At 50.2% G+C, this 12,500-nt stretch overlaps 3 non-coding genes across 3 annotated transcripts; all 3 read right to left on the bottom strand.

The window, feature by feature from the left end:
- Window positions 1-5,131: 5,131 nt before the first annotated feature.
- Trnak-uuu (transfer RNA lysine (anticodon UUU)) lies at window positions 5,132-5,204 on the bottom strand. Its single transcript has one exon. It is a non-coding gene; the product is annotated as a tRNA-Lys (tRNA).
- Window positions 5,205-5,743: 539 nt separating this feature from the next.
- Trnaf-gaa (transfer RNA phenylalanine (anticodon GAA)) lies at window positions 5,744-5,816 on the bottom strand. Its single transcript has one exon. It is a non-coding gene; the product is annotated as a tRNA-Phe (tRNA).
- Window positions 5,817-6,406: 590 nt separating this feature from the next.
- Trnas-uga (transfer RNA serine (anticodon UGA)) lies at window positions 6,407-6,488 on the bottom strand. Its single transcript has one exon. It is a non-coding gene; the product is annotated as a tRNA-Ser (tRNA).
- Window positions 6,489-12,500: the final 6,012 nt, after the last annotated feature.

The raw sequence follows: 12,500 nt of genomic DNA, 5'->3' as shown, positions 1-12,500 counted from the left end.
GAGTATATCCTTCGACTGTAGTACAGGGATGACGAATTGTTGTAACAGATGTCCCACTTGGCCATGTTCTATGGCATCCCAAGGACGACGTGAAGAAAATGTTGAAATGTTGACTGATACCGGGGACCATATTGGCTGGTTGTGCGCCAGTGTTGTGTTGAGAGATAGACTTGAAAATCTAAGACATTAGGGGCACTGCCGGACAGAATATAGTTGATAAAATGTCCCACGAGCCATAGGTAACTGTTATGTTTGGCAGCTGGGAAAAGTCGGAAATCTGGGCGCAGAATGTCGGGGATCTGAATCGCATGAGGCGCAGTCCGGTTAAGCACAGCGAGTTTTTTGCGCGTCCAGTTCCAGATGTGCACTTGGTCCTTGCAGACAAACAGATGAGCAATAGTCGCCACCACGTGGCACAAGCCGCAGTAGGGACTCGGTGCAAGATTAATCCTGTGTCGCTTTTCTTGCGTCGGTACAGTTTCAGTGACCACGTCATACCATTTGGAGCGAACATCTGTCGGAAGTGTCGGATTATGAATGTTAGTCCAAACGAGGGACCAATTGCAAGCCGGATACTTCTTTTCCAAGGGGCCAGGCAGTGACGGCCGAAGTAAGTGGCGGTACAGTGGAACTGTCGGCTTCTTGAAAAGCTCGTCGTCGAGATAGCTACTTTCTAGATAATACAGTGCTATATGCTGAAAGTGTGGGCTGACGCGGCCAATGTCCACAGGCGGAGATAAGTTGCGAGGGCGGAACAGCTGATAGAGCCGCTTCGTGACGGTGTCTTCGCTGGCGGTGAGTATACGCCATGAGCGTTTCAGATACAGAGCCAAGGCGTGAATGCCGGGGTTTTTCAAGCCGAGGCCTCCCATATCGCATGGCAAAGCTGTCGTAGTGAAGGAAACCTTAAAAATATTGAGCTTCCAGACGTACCAGGCGGCCGCCGCTAGAAGTGATCTTGCTACTGTGGTTGGCATGGGTAGGACGGCGGCAACAAACTGTAATTTGGAGAGGGCATAAGAATTGACGAAAAAGGCTCGCTGCAAACGATCGAGGTGTCGCATATTTTGGTCACGCAGGAGTGCTTTTATCGCCTGAATTTTGGGTATCCAATTTTTGTGAGACATGTCCAGTGGCCGGGCCGTGACGTAGAGACCAAGGTGTTTTCTAGTCTGTACACAGGGCAGCCAAGCGTCGCCCGTGAGCGGTCGTTCCTGACCAAGCGTTAAGACGGCGGATTTATTGACGTTTAACATTGCACCACTATCGCTTTGGAATTCCTCAAGAATGCACTTCGCTGCGGTGACATCGTGAACATCATTAAGGAGCACGCTGACATCGTCGGCGTATGCTTGGACCACAGACTTGACACCATAAAACTGGAATCCAGGTAGGCTATGATGTAGGCGGCGCAACAAGGGTTCCATGAGGATCGCATAAAGCGTCGTTGAGAGAGGGCAGCCTTGCTTGATACCCCGTGAGAGCTGGATGTACTCCGTCAATGTATTGTTGATCAGGAACCGTGTACGTGTACCACTGATACAGTTGTTGATGAGGTGGATAAAATTAAGACTGAAGCCCATTGTTTCCATCACGCTACTGAGATAACGATAGTCAGCCCGATCGTAAGCCTTGTCAAAGTCGAGGAATGCTATGGCCATTGGAGTGCGGGTGTCCCAGGTGAGGGAGACTAGATCCCGATACAGCGCCAAAATGGTGGACAGTGAGCGGCCACGGATCGCACTCATTTGGTATGGTCCCAGAAGATCGGGTAACAGCTGCTGTAATCGGGCATTGAGGGCGCGCGTCAGAAGTTTAAAGTCCGCATTAAGCAAAGTAATGGGCCGCAGATCTTTGGTGGTGGTCGGCGTCGGCGTCTTAGGTAGTAAAACAGTTAACCCCTCTGTGAAGGCTTGGGGCAGAGCAATCCCACGTAGTATTTCATTGTACATCTCCGTGAGTCCGTCCCCTAATATAGACCAATATTTGACGTAAAACTCGACAGGGAGCCCGTCCGTGCCCGGAGATTTATTTCGTGGTGCGGCAAGCAGGGCATCCTTTAGTTCTTCGGTGGTAAAGGGAGCGAGCAAGTCCCGATTGTGGTCGTCGGTAATGCGGTACGGTGGGTGTCCAGAGTGATACCATTCTCGCACTTTCTCATGTGGTACACCCGCACGGGTGTAAAGTGCGGCAAAGTGGTGGGCAACATGGTTTTTGATGTCGCGTTGTTGGGTATAAAAGGCACCGTCGGCATCTTGCAACTTATGAATAAGTTTCCTGCGCGCCGCATGTAATTGTTGGACGATATGGTGAACAGACGTCTGCTGTTGCGGTAAGTTGGTGAAATCACGTGCACGAATCTGGTGGCCGATAGCGTTCCGTCCCATTAACGATGTAATTTTCGCTTGGAGTCTGCGTACGTGCGTGATGTTATTAGGCACCTGATGATAATCCCGGTACAATTCTCGCAGGGCGCAGAAATAGAATTCAGTGATTTCCTGCTCACCGCGCGCGCGAATCCTGGCGTGGTGTTTGAGGCAAGTAATGAGTTTCCTCTTTGCATAAAGCGTCCACCAATCAATCCACGTGGGGTACGTGGGCCTGCGTGATGTTACGGAATGCCAAACCGACCGTATCTCACGCTCTAAAGTGGCGTTTTGTAAGAGGCGACAGTTGAGGTGCCATCGTCCGAAGCCTCTGTAAACCTTCTGCGGTGAGTGATTAAAGACGGTGTGGTAAGCGATATGGTCACTGAAATTAACGGGCCAATATTCGCAAGTTCCCACGTCGGCTAAAAGACCGCGGTGCACATAGATGCGATCTAACCTGCTGGAAGACGTCGGCGTAAAGTGAGTAAAGGCAACATCATCTGGGTGTAAGGTCTCCCACGTGTCGACTAACTGCAATTCTGTGACCAGTGTCAGCAGTTCCTGACTGAAGTTAAAATTCGGCGTTTGATCGGAGCGGCGCAAAACGCAGTTAAAGTCACCACCCATAATAATACGCAGACGCAAGTCGGTGATTAAAGGCGCTATCTCTCCAGTATAAAACTCCTTCCTCGCCGCTCGCGCGCTGGAACCGGAAGGAGCGTACACATTAAGAAGGAGTACATCATGGAACTGGGCGGCAATGCCCCGTCCTGTAGGTAACATGGACAAACAAGAACATTCAATGCCTTCCCGATACAGAATGATGGTACCGGCCTCCGTTCCTATATTCACAATGGCGTCATAACCGGGGACGTCGGCTAGGAGTGGAGTCATTGCTTCCTGTACGAACAGAATATCTATATCAGCGGCCCGTAAATACTGTCGAAGGCTGTGGATTTTTGCTTGAGAGACAATGCGGTTTACATTCATAGTAGAAATCTTATAGGATTGTCGTGAACGGAGCGATATGGGACGACTGGTCATCGGCAGATGGAAACAGGTAAGATTTTTCTCCCTTCAGCAGTCGTCCGCTTCGGAGGTCGAATAAGTCTAGACGTCGCCGTCCGTGGAAGCTGCATTGCGCCGGGGCGTAGGCAGCGTATCATCAGTTGCCATCGGTTCGTCACGGTCGGGAGTGCCGGACATATCTTCAGTGTCATCCGCCCAATTGACAACAGACACAGCCGTTGTCGCGCCTGCTGTGGCGGTTCCGGAACCGCATTGCGGGTCGTCACCCTGCGCATCCGGCACTTGGTCCGTCCGCGGTGGTGCACAAGTCTCTGCCCTCCCCGTGTCAAGGTTGGAGACATCATCGGCAATAGTCATGGGTGAGGCCAACGACGGAAGACAATCGTCGGTCCCCGAAGTGTCATGGTAGATCATGCGGCCTGCTTGTTTGGCCTTTTCACGCAAGAGGGGCGCCGATTGGGCTGCCTCAGGACGAGCGATCCGACGTTTCTTGTGTTTTTTCGGGGAGGACCTACCGACGGAGACTTCCGCATTCTCTAAAGGAAGAGGAAGAGTCCCTGTCTCTTGCCGTCTGTCAACATCGGTAGTAGCAGCCTCTACGCCGTCGACCCGAGCTGCCTCACGTGAGGCGTCACGGGGCACCGCGGCTAGTAATCCAGTGGCCGGCAAAGCTTCCTGAGTGGTAGATATTTCCATAGGTACATCTCCGTCATTCGTAATATCGGCCACACGAAGGCCCACGTCCACAGCCGGCGCCGTGGGTGTATTAGCACGAACCGCCGCTACATAAGTAGTCGGTAATATTGTCGGTTGCGTGGGAGTGGCTAGTTCACCCGCAGGCAGCTGTGTTACACGTCGTTGGATGCACTGTGCTCGGACGTGGCCTGTGGAATTACAGCCGGAACATGTACGGGGCTGTCCCTCATACATGATTATCGCCCTATAGCCACAAATCGTTAGGTAGGATGGAATATGCCGTTGCAATTCGATCTTAATTTGCCGCACACCATTCAAGACAGGGTACTTATGGAACGAGGCCCACTTTTCGGCAATGTTACTGATAATTTTGCCGTAGGACTTAAGAGAAGCATTAATTTGTTCGGCCGTGATTTCAAAAGGCAACTCGAAAATTCTGACGGTGCGAATACCAAGACCAGCGTGGACAACAGTCACCTCACCCACATTCCCGTCACTGTGTCGAAATTTATAAGTACCGCCACATGACTCGATGATTTTGTCGCACAATTCTGGGTCACGCAATTTGATATAAACCGTGCTACTAACAATAGACAAATGGATACCAATGATATCGGTGGGGGGTAATTTTACGTCTTCATCAAGAAATCGTTCGACTTCGTAATACTTCGGTCGAGAGAAACTGCCATCAAACATAAACTTCAAAGTATCTTTTCGCTCTGGATGATCCATGTTAGGTTCTAGTCGTTAACAACAAGATGTAATGCGCGCCGCAACGGCCCTCGACTCACCACGTGCCGCACCGCAAGCCGCAGCTGAGCACGTAAACAACGCTCCAGGCACGTCCGACTGGCACGACGGCCGCGCCTCGACTGTTCCGACCACTCGGCCACGACTGCCGTTAGCGCGGTGTTCTCCCGACACATGCAACTGCTACCGTTTAAAGCACTGTGGTGTCAGTAAACGGCGTAACTGCATTATTTTCCGTAGCGTTTCCACCGCTACCAGACGAATCGCTACCAAAGTGTTAAAATTTCCGCCTCGACGGGGCCTTGAACCCTGGACCCTTAGGTTAAAAGCCTAATGCTCTACCAACTGAGCTATCCGGGCTCAGACGAGGCTGCAAAACCTCCCACAATGCACAACTATACATTGACTCATGTCCTTTACTGTTGTGCAATCGCTGTATGGGGCCGTTACTAATAAAACGTCGCCTACATGCTGTCTACAAACTTATCACGCTAAGCTCGTAACACACTCTCGAAGACTGCTGGCACACGATGCAACAACAAATTGCACTAGTTGTTACGCCTCATACGTCGGAGCAGAGAATTTACGTGTTTTGTCGACACTCACTGGGCAATTGGAAAATTCACAAGCATTTCGAATGCAATGTTTCCCACGCTTTCGCTCATTTCACGGTTCCGTTGAAGACGTTCTTCACCACCTGACACAGAAAAAGGAATGCAGTCGGTAGGATATTTTTAATTCTTTTGCTTCTAGGGGAGTTAGTTGTCTAGTGAGTTCCTCTTATGGCATGCACTAGACAACCAGAACAGCTACAGGAGAGAGTCATTTTTGTTGTCAGCGGTAGTTGCATTATCACAAACGCAGAGTAATTCCATTGGCGTCGCATCAAAACGAATACCTGCCGAAACCCGGGATCGAACCAGGGACCTTTAGATCTTCAGTCTAACGCTCTCCCAACTGAGCTATTTCGGCTGACGTCGAAGGTTGCCATTTGCATGTGTTCGTTAACCTCTGCCTCGTTGCCAATTTCACAGTCACCTTCGTCTGATAAGACACAGGGGCGCTGAAAGGCGTGCAGCCGATGCAGTGAAGTTCCACACACATTTCTTCTTCTTCCGTCATCGTAACAAGCAAACATGTCGACTCGATTCGTGTAATATTGACTTCGCTGACGCTAGAAAACCCGTGCTATATCGATGCCAGGGGCAACTCGTGTGCGGAGAACGAGACACAAGAAGGAGTGAGTCTCTCCACCGTATGAGAGGCAGTATCTAGCAGATACACACGGTAAAACATACGACTTGCGTTAGCTCATAAATTGCTACACGTCATCGTCTGCAAGCTAAAATGGACACATCTGCACTGCCCAGTGAGGCGACACTTGTACTAACACCAGGTGGACGGCTGTGAGACGCGGAGATGAGCTGCGGCTTCTGGGCGCGACTGTAACGCTGCGCCCTGGATCAAATAGCACTGCACATTGCTGGTGACCCACGTGTTTAGTAGTGACGCAACTGCTAGGATGCAGCTGAACGTCCGCCTTTTGAGAGCGAGAAAATTTTCGCAGTCGGCAGGACTCGAACCTACGCTCCCAGAGGGAATCTGATTTCAAGTCAGACGCCTTAACCACTCGGCCACGACTGCCGGTGGCGGAAGCGACTCCCGACAACTGAAACCGCCATCTTTAGAAGCAATCTGATGGCAGAAAACGGCGTGGCCTCACTCTTTTCTGTAGGGTTTCCATTAGCCGTTACGAAAGTGTATTAATTTTCGCCCAGACAGGGACTTGAACCCAGGACCCTTTGGTTGAAAACCTAGCGCTCTACCGACTCAGCTATGCGGGCCCACGCACGAGCATTATCGTACAGCTGCGCGGTGCGCGAGTGATTCGTATGTCGTAATTACTGGCTTATGGCTCCGATGGCGACTTCACCGACTTCCCACTGACGCACCGCTGACGCTAGTTTTCTGTCGTCTTAAAACGATCGACATACCTCCAAGCAGCTGCGAGATCTTAAGAAAAGAAACGCTGCACCACTGCTTTGGCCGCACTCGAGTGATGGAAATTGCGATTCTTAAAAAGAAAATGAAATGTTCGCTCTGTCCATCACTTTCGAGCACATCTGTGAACTCACGATCTCAGCGACGGCTTTCTGCAGTCCCAGCGTCAGTGTCAGTGTGAGGTGAACCGATAGCCACAGTAAGCAGCGGTCGTCGCGAAAACTCAGTATTCTTAAAACGGAAATTTTCGTCTTGTTGAGAATGGCGTCACTGGTTTGCACCCGCATTCGCCCACGCATGTCACATGTGTGCGAAAATGTTTGCTCCTCTGTACGCAAAATCGCACGCAGCCGGTAGGATTCGAACCTACGCTCCCAGAGGGAATCTGATTTCGAGTCAGACGCCTTAACCACTTTTTTTTTTTTTTTTTTTTTTTTTTTTTTTTTTTTTTTTTTTTTTTTTTTTTTTTTTTTGTGACAGGATTCGAACCTGCAATCTTCGGATCCGAAGTCCGACGCCTTATCCATTTTTTTTTTTAATTTATTTTTTTTTTATTTTTATTTTTTTGGTTCGTTCCTTATCGTTTTTCGTTTGTTTTGACAAATTTTCCAAATGATATTTTTTTTTTTGTTCCTTAATCTTTAATCTCTTAGTTCGTTGGATTGTGGTTAGTCGTTTGTCTTCTGTCCATCTTCGTTGTTCGTTTTCTTTCTTCGGGTTTGCATTTTTGTTGATTCAAATACACCAAATTATGTATATTGTCGGAAGAACTGCTACTGGGAAGGAAAAATTCGTGAAATTCAGACGTTGTCATATGCATCATACCCAGGAGACAAATGAGTGTCTTCGCAGAGAGTATATCCTTCGACTGTAGTACAGGGATGACGAATTGTTGTAACAGATGTCCCACTTGGCCATGTTCTATGGCATCCCAAGGACGACGTGAAGAAAATGTTGAAATGTTGACTGATACCGGGGACCATATTGGCTGGTTGTGCGCCAGTGTTGTGTTGAGAGATAGACTTGAAAATCTAAGACATTAGGGGCACTGCCGGACAGAATATAGTTGATAAAATGTCCCACGAGCCATAGGTAACTGTTATGTTTGGCAGCTGGGAAAAGTCGGAAATCTGGGCGCAGAATGTCGGGGATCTGAATCGCATGAGGCGCAGTCCGGTTAAGCACAGCGAGTTTTTTGCGCGTCCAGTTCCAGATGTGCACTTGGTCCTTGCAGACAAACAGATGAGCAATAGTCGCCACCACGTGGCACAAGCCGCAGTAGGGACTCGGTGCAAGATTAATCCTGTGTCGCTTTTCTTGCGTCGGTACAGTTTCAGTGACCACGTCATACCATTTGGAGCGAACATCTGTCGGAAGTGTCGGATTATGAATGTTAGTCCAAACGAGGGACCAATTGCAAGCCGGATACTTCTTTTCCAAGGGGCCAGGCAGTGACGGCCGAAGTAAGTGGCGGTACAGTGGAACTGTCGGCTTCTTGAAAAGCTCGTCGTCGAGATAGCTACTTTCTAGATAATACAGTGCTATATGCTGAAAGTGTGGGCTGACGCGGCCAATGTCCACAGGCGGAGATAAGTTGCGAGGGCGGAACAGCTGATAGAGCCGCTTCGTGACGGTGTCTTCGCTGGCGGTGAGTATACGCCATGAGCGTTTCAGATACAGAGCCAAGGCGTGAATGCCGGGGTTTTTCAAGCCGAGGCCTCCCATATCGCATGGCAAAGCTGTCGTAGTGAAGGAAACCTTAAAAATATTGAGCTTCCAGACGTACCAGGCGGCCGCCGCTAGAAGTGATCTTGCTACTGTGGTTGGCATGGGTAGGACGGCGGCAACAAACTGTAATTTGGAGAGGGCATAAGAATTGACGAAAAAGGCTCGCTGCAAACGATCGAGGTGTCGCATATTTTGGTCACGCAGGAGTGCTTTTATCGCCTGAATTTTGGGTATCCAATTTTTGTGAGACATGTCCAGTGGCCGGGCCGTGACGTAGAGACCAAGGTGTTTTCTAGTCTGTACACAGGGCAGCCAAGCGTCGCCCGTGAGCGGTCGTTCCTGACCAAGCGTTAAGACGGCGGATTTATTGACGTTTAACATTGCACCACTATCGCTTTGGAATTCCTCAAGAATGCACTTCGCTGCGGTGACATCGTGAACATCATTAAGGAGCACGCTGACATCGTCGGCGTATGCTTGGACCACAGACTTGACACCATAAAACTGGAATCCAGGTAGGCTATGATGTAGGCGGCGCAACAAGGGTTCCATGAGGATCGCATAAAGCGTCGTTGAGAGAGGGCAGCCTTGCTTGATACCCCGTGAGAGCTGGATGTACTCCGTCAATGTATTGTTGATCAGGAACCGTGTACGTGTACCACTGATACAGTTGTTGATGAGGTGGATAAAATTAAGACCGAAGCCCATTGTTTCCATCACGCTACTGAGATAACGATAGTCAGCCCGATCGTAAGCCTTGTCAAAGTCGAGGAATGCTATGGCCATTGGAGTGCGGGTGTCCCAGGTGAGGGAGACTAGATCCCGATACAGCGCCAAAATGGTGGACAGTGAGCGGCCACGGATCGCACTCATTTGGTATGGTCCCAGAAGATCGGGTAACAGCTGCTGTAATCGGGCATTGAGGGCGCGCGTCAGAAGTTTAAAGTCCGCATTAAGCAAAGTAATGGGCCGCAGATCTTTGGTGGTGGTCGGCGTCGGCGTCTTAGGTAGTAAAACAGTTAACCCCTCTGTGAAGGCTTGGGGCAGAGCAATCCCACGTAGTATTTCATTGTACATCTCCGTGAGTCCGTCCCCTAATATAGACCAATATTTGACGTAAAACTCGACAGGGAGCCCGTCCGTGCCCGGAGATTTATTTCGTGGTGCGGCAAGCAGGGCATCCTTTAGTTCTTCGGTGGTAAAGGGAGCGAGCAAGTCCCGATTGTGGTCGTCGGTAATGCGGTACGGTGGGTGTCCAGAGTGATACCATTCTCGCACTTTCTCATGTGGTACACCCGCACGGGTGTAAAGTGCGGCAAAGTGGTGGGCAACATGGTTTTTGATGTCGCGTTGTTGGGTATAAAAGGCACCGTCGGCATCTTGCAACTTATGAATAAGTTTCCTGCGCGCCGCATGTAATTGTTGGACGATATGGTGAACAGACGTCTGCTGTTGCGGTAAGTTGGTGAAATCACGTGCACGAATCTGGTGGCCGATAGCGTTCCGTCCCATTAACGATGTAATTTTCGCTTGGAGTCTGCGTACGTGCGTGATGTTATTAGGCACCTGATGATAATCCCGGTACAATTCTCGCAGGGCGCAGAAATAGAATTCAGTGATTTCCTGCTCACCGCGCGCGCGAATCCTGGCGTGGTGTTTGAGGCAAGTAATGAGTTTCCTCTTTGCATAAAGCGTCCACCAATCAATCCACGTGGGGTACGTGGGCCTGCGTGATGTTACGGAATGCCAAACCGACCGTATCTCACGCTCTAAAGTGGCGTTTTGTAAGAGGCGACAGTTGAGGTGCCATCGTCCGAAGCCTCTGTAAACCTTCTGCGGTGAGTGATTAAAGACGGTGTGGTAAGCGATATGGTCACTGAAATTAACGGGCCAATATTCGCAAGTTCCCACGTCGGCTAAAAGACCGCGGTGCACATAGATGCGATCTAACCTGCTGGAAGACGTCGGCGTAAAGTGAGTAAAGGCAACATCATCTGGGTGTAAGGTCTCCCACGTGTCGACTAACTGCAATTCTGTGACCAGTGTCAGCAGTTCCTGACTGAAGTTAAAATTCGGCGTTTGATCGGAGCGGCGCAAAACGCAGTTAAAGTCACCACCCATAATAATACGCAGACGCAAGTCGGTGATTAAAGGCGCTATCTCTCCAGTATAAAACTCCTTCCTCGCCGCTCGCGCGCTGGAACCGGAAGGAGCGTACACATTAAGAAGGAGTACATCATGGAACTGGGCGGCAATGCCCCGTCCTGTAGGTAACATGGACAAACAAGAACATTCAATGCCTTCCCGATACAGAATGATGGTACCGGCCTCCGTTCCTATATTCACAATGGCGTCATAACCGGGGACGTCGGCTAGGAGTGGAGTCATTGCTTCCTGTACGAACAGAATATCTATATCAGCGGCCCGTAAATACTGTCGAAGGCTGTGGATTTTTGCTTGAGAGACAATGCGGTTTACATTCATAGTAGAAATCTTATAGGATTGTCGTGAACGGAGCGATATGGGACGACTGGTCATCGGCAGATGGAAACAGGTAAGATTTTTCTCCCTTCAGCAGTCGTCCGCTTCGGAGGTCGAATAAGTCTAGACGTCGCCGTCCGTGGAAGCTGCATTGCGCCGGGGCGTAGGCAGCGTATCATCAGTTGCCATCGGTTCGTCACGGTCGGGAGTGCCGGACATATCTTCAGTGTCATCCGCCCAATTGACAACAGACACAGCCGTTGTCGCGCCTGCTGTGGCGGTTCCGGAACCGCATTGCGGGTCGTCACCCTGCGCATCCGGCACTTGGTCCGTCCGCGGTGGTGCACAAGTCTCTGCCCTCCCCGTGTCAAGGTTGGAGACATCATCGGCAATAGTCATGGGTGAGGCCAACGACGGAAGACAATCGTCGGTCCCCGAAGTGTCATGGTAGATCATGCGGCCTGCTTGTTTGGCCTTTTCACGCAAGAGGGGCGCCGATTGGGCTGCCTCAGGACGAGCGATCCGACGTTTCTTGTGTTTTTTCGGGGAGGACCTACCGACGGAGACTTCCGCATTCTCTAAAGGAAGAGGAAGAGTCCCTGTCTCTTGCCGTCTGTCAACATCGGTAGTAGCAGCCTCTACGCCGTCGACCCGAGCTGCCTCACGTGAGGCGTCACGGGGCACCGCGGCTAGTAATCCAGTGGCCGGCAAAGCTTCCTGAGTGGTAGATATTTCCATAGGTACATCTCCGTCATTCGTAATATCGGCCACACGAAGGCCCACGTCCACAGCCGGCGCCGTGGGTGTATTAGCACGAACCGCCGCTACATAAGTAGTCGGTAATATTGTCGGTTGCGTGGGAGTGGCTAGTTCACCCGCAGGCAGCTGTGTTACACGTCGTTGGATGCACTGTGCTCGGACGTGGCCTGTGGAATTACAGCCGGAACATGTACGGGGCTGTCCCTCATACATGATTATCGCCCTATAGCCACAAATCGTTAGGTAGGATGGAATATGCCGTTGCAATTCGATCTTAATTTGCCGCACACCATTCAAGACAGGGTACTTATGGAACGAGGCCCACTTTTCGGCAATGTTACTGATAATTTTGCCGTAGGACTTAAGAGAAGCATTAATTTGTTCGGCCGTGATTTCAAAAGGCAACTCGAAAATTCTGACGGTGCGAATACCAAGACCAGCGTGGACAACAGTCACCTCACCCACATTCCCGTCACTGTGTCGAAATTTATAAGTACCGCCACATGACTCGATGATTTTGTCGCACAATTCTGGGTCACGCAATTTGATATAAACCGTGCTACTAACAATAGACAAATGGATACCAATGATATCGGTGGGGGGTAATTTTACGTCTTCATCAAGAAATCGTTCGACTTCGTAATACTTCGGTCGAGAGAAACTGCCATCAAACATAAACTTCAAAGT

Source organism: Schistocerca serialis, unplaced genomic scaffold, assembly GCF_023864345.2.
Source record: "Schistocerca serialis cubense isolate TAMUIC-IGC-003099 unplaced genomic scaffold, iqSchSeri2.2 HiC_scaffold_1377, whole genome shotgun sequence".
Classification (NCBI taxonomy): domain Eukaryota; kingdom Metazoa; phylum Arthropoda; class Insecta; order Orthoptera; family Acrididae; genus Schistocerca; species Schistocerca serialis.
The sequence above is the reverse complement of the archived record's forward strand: the minus strand, read 5'-3'. Positions and strand labels throughout refer to the sequence as shown.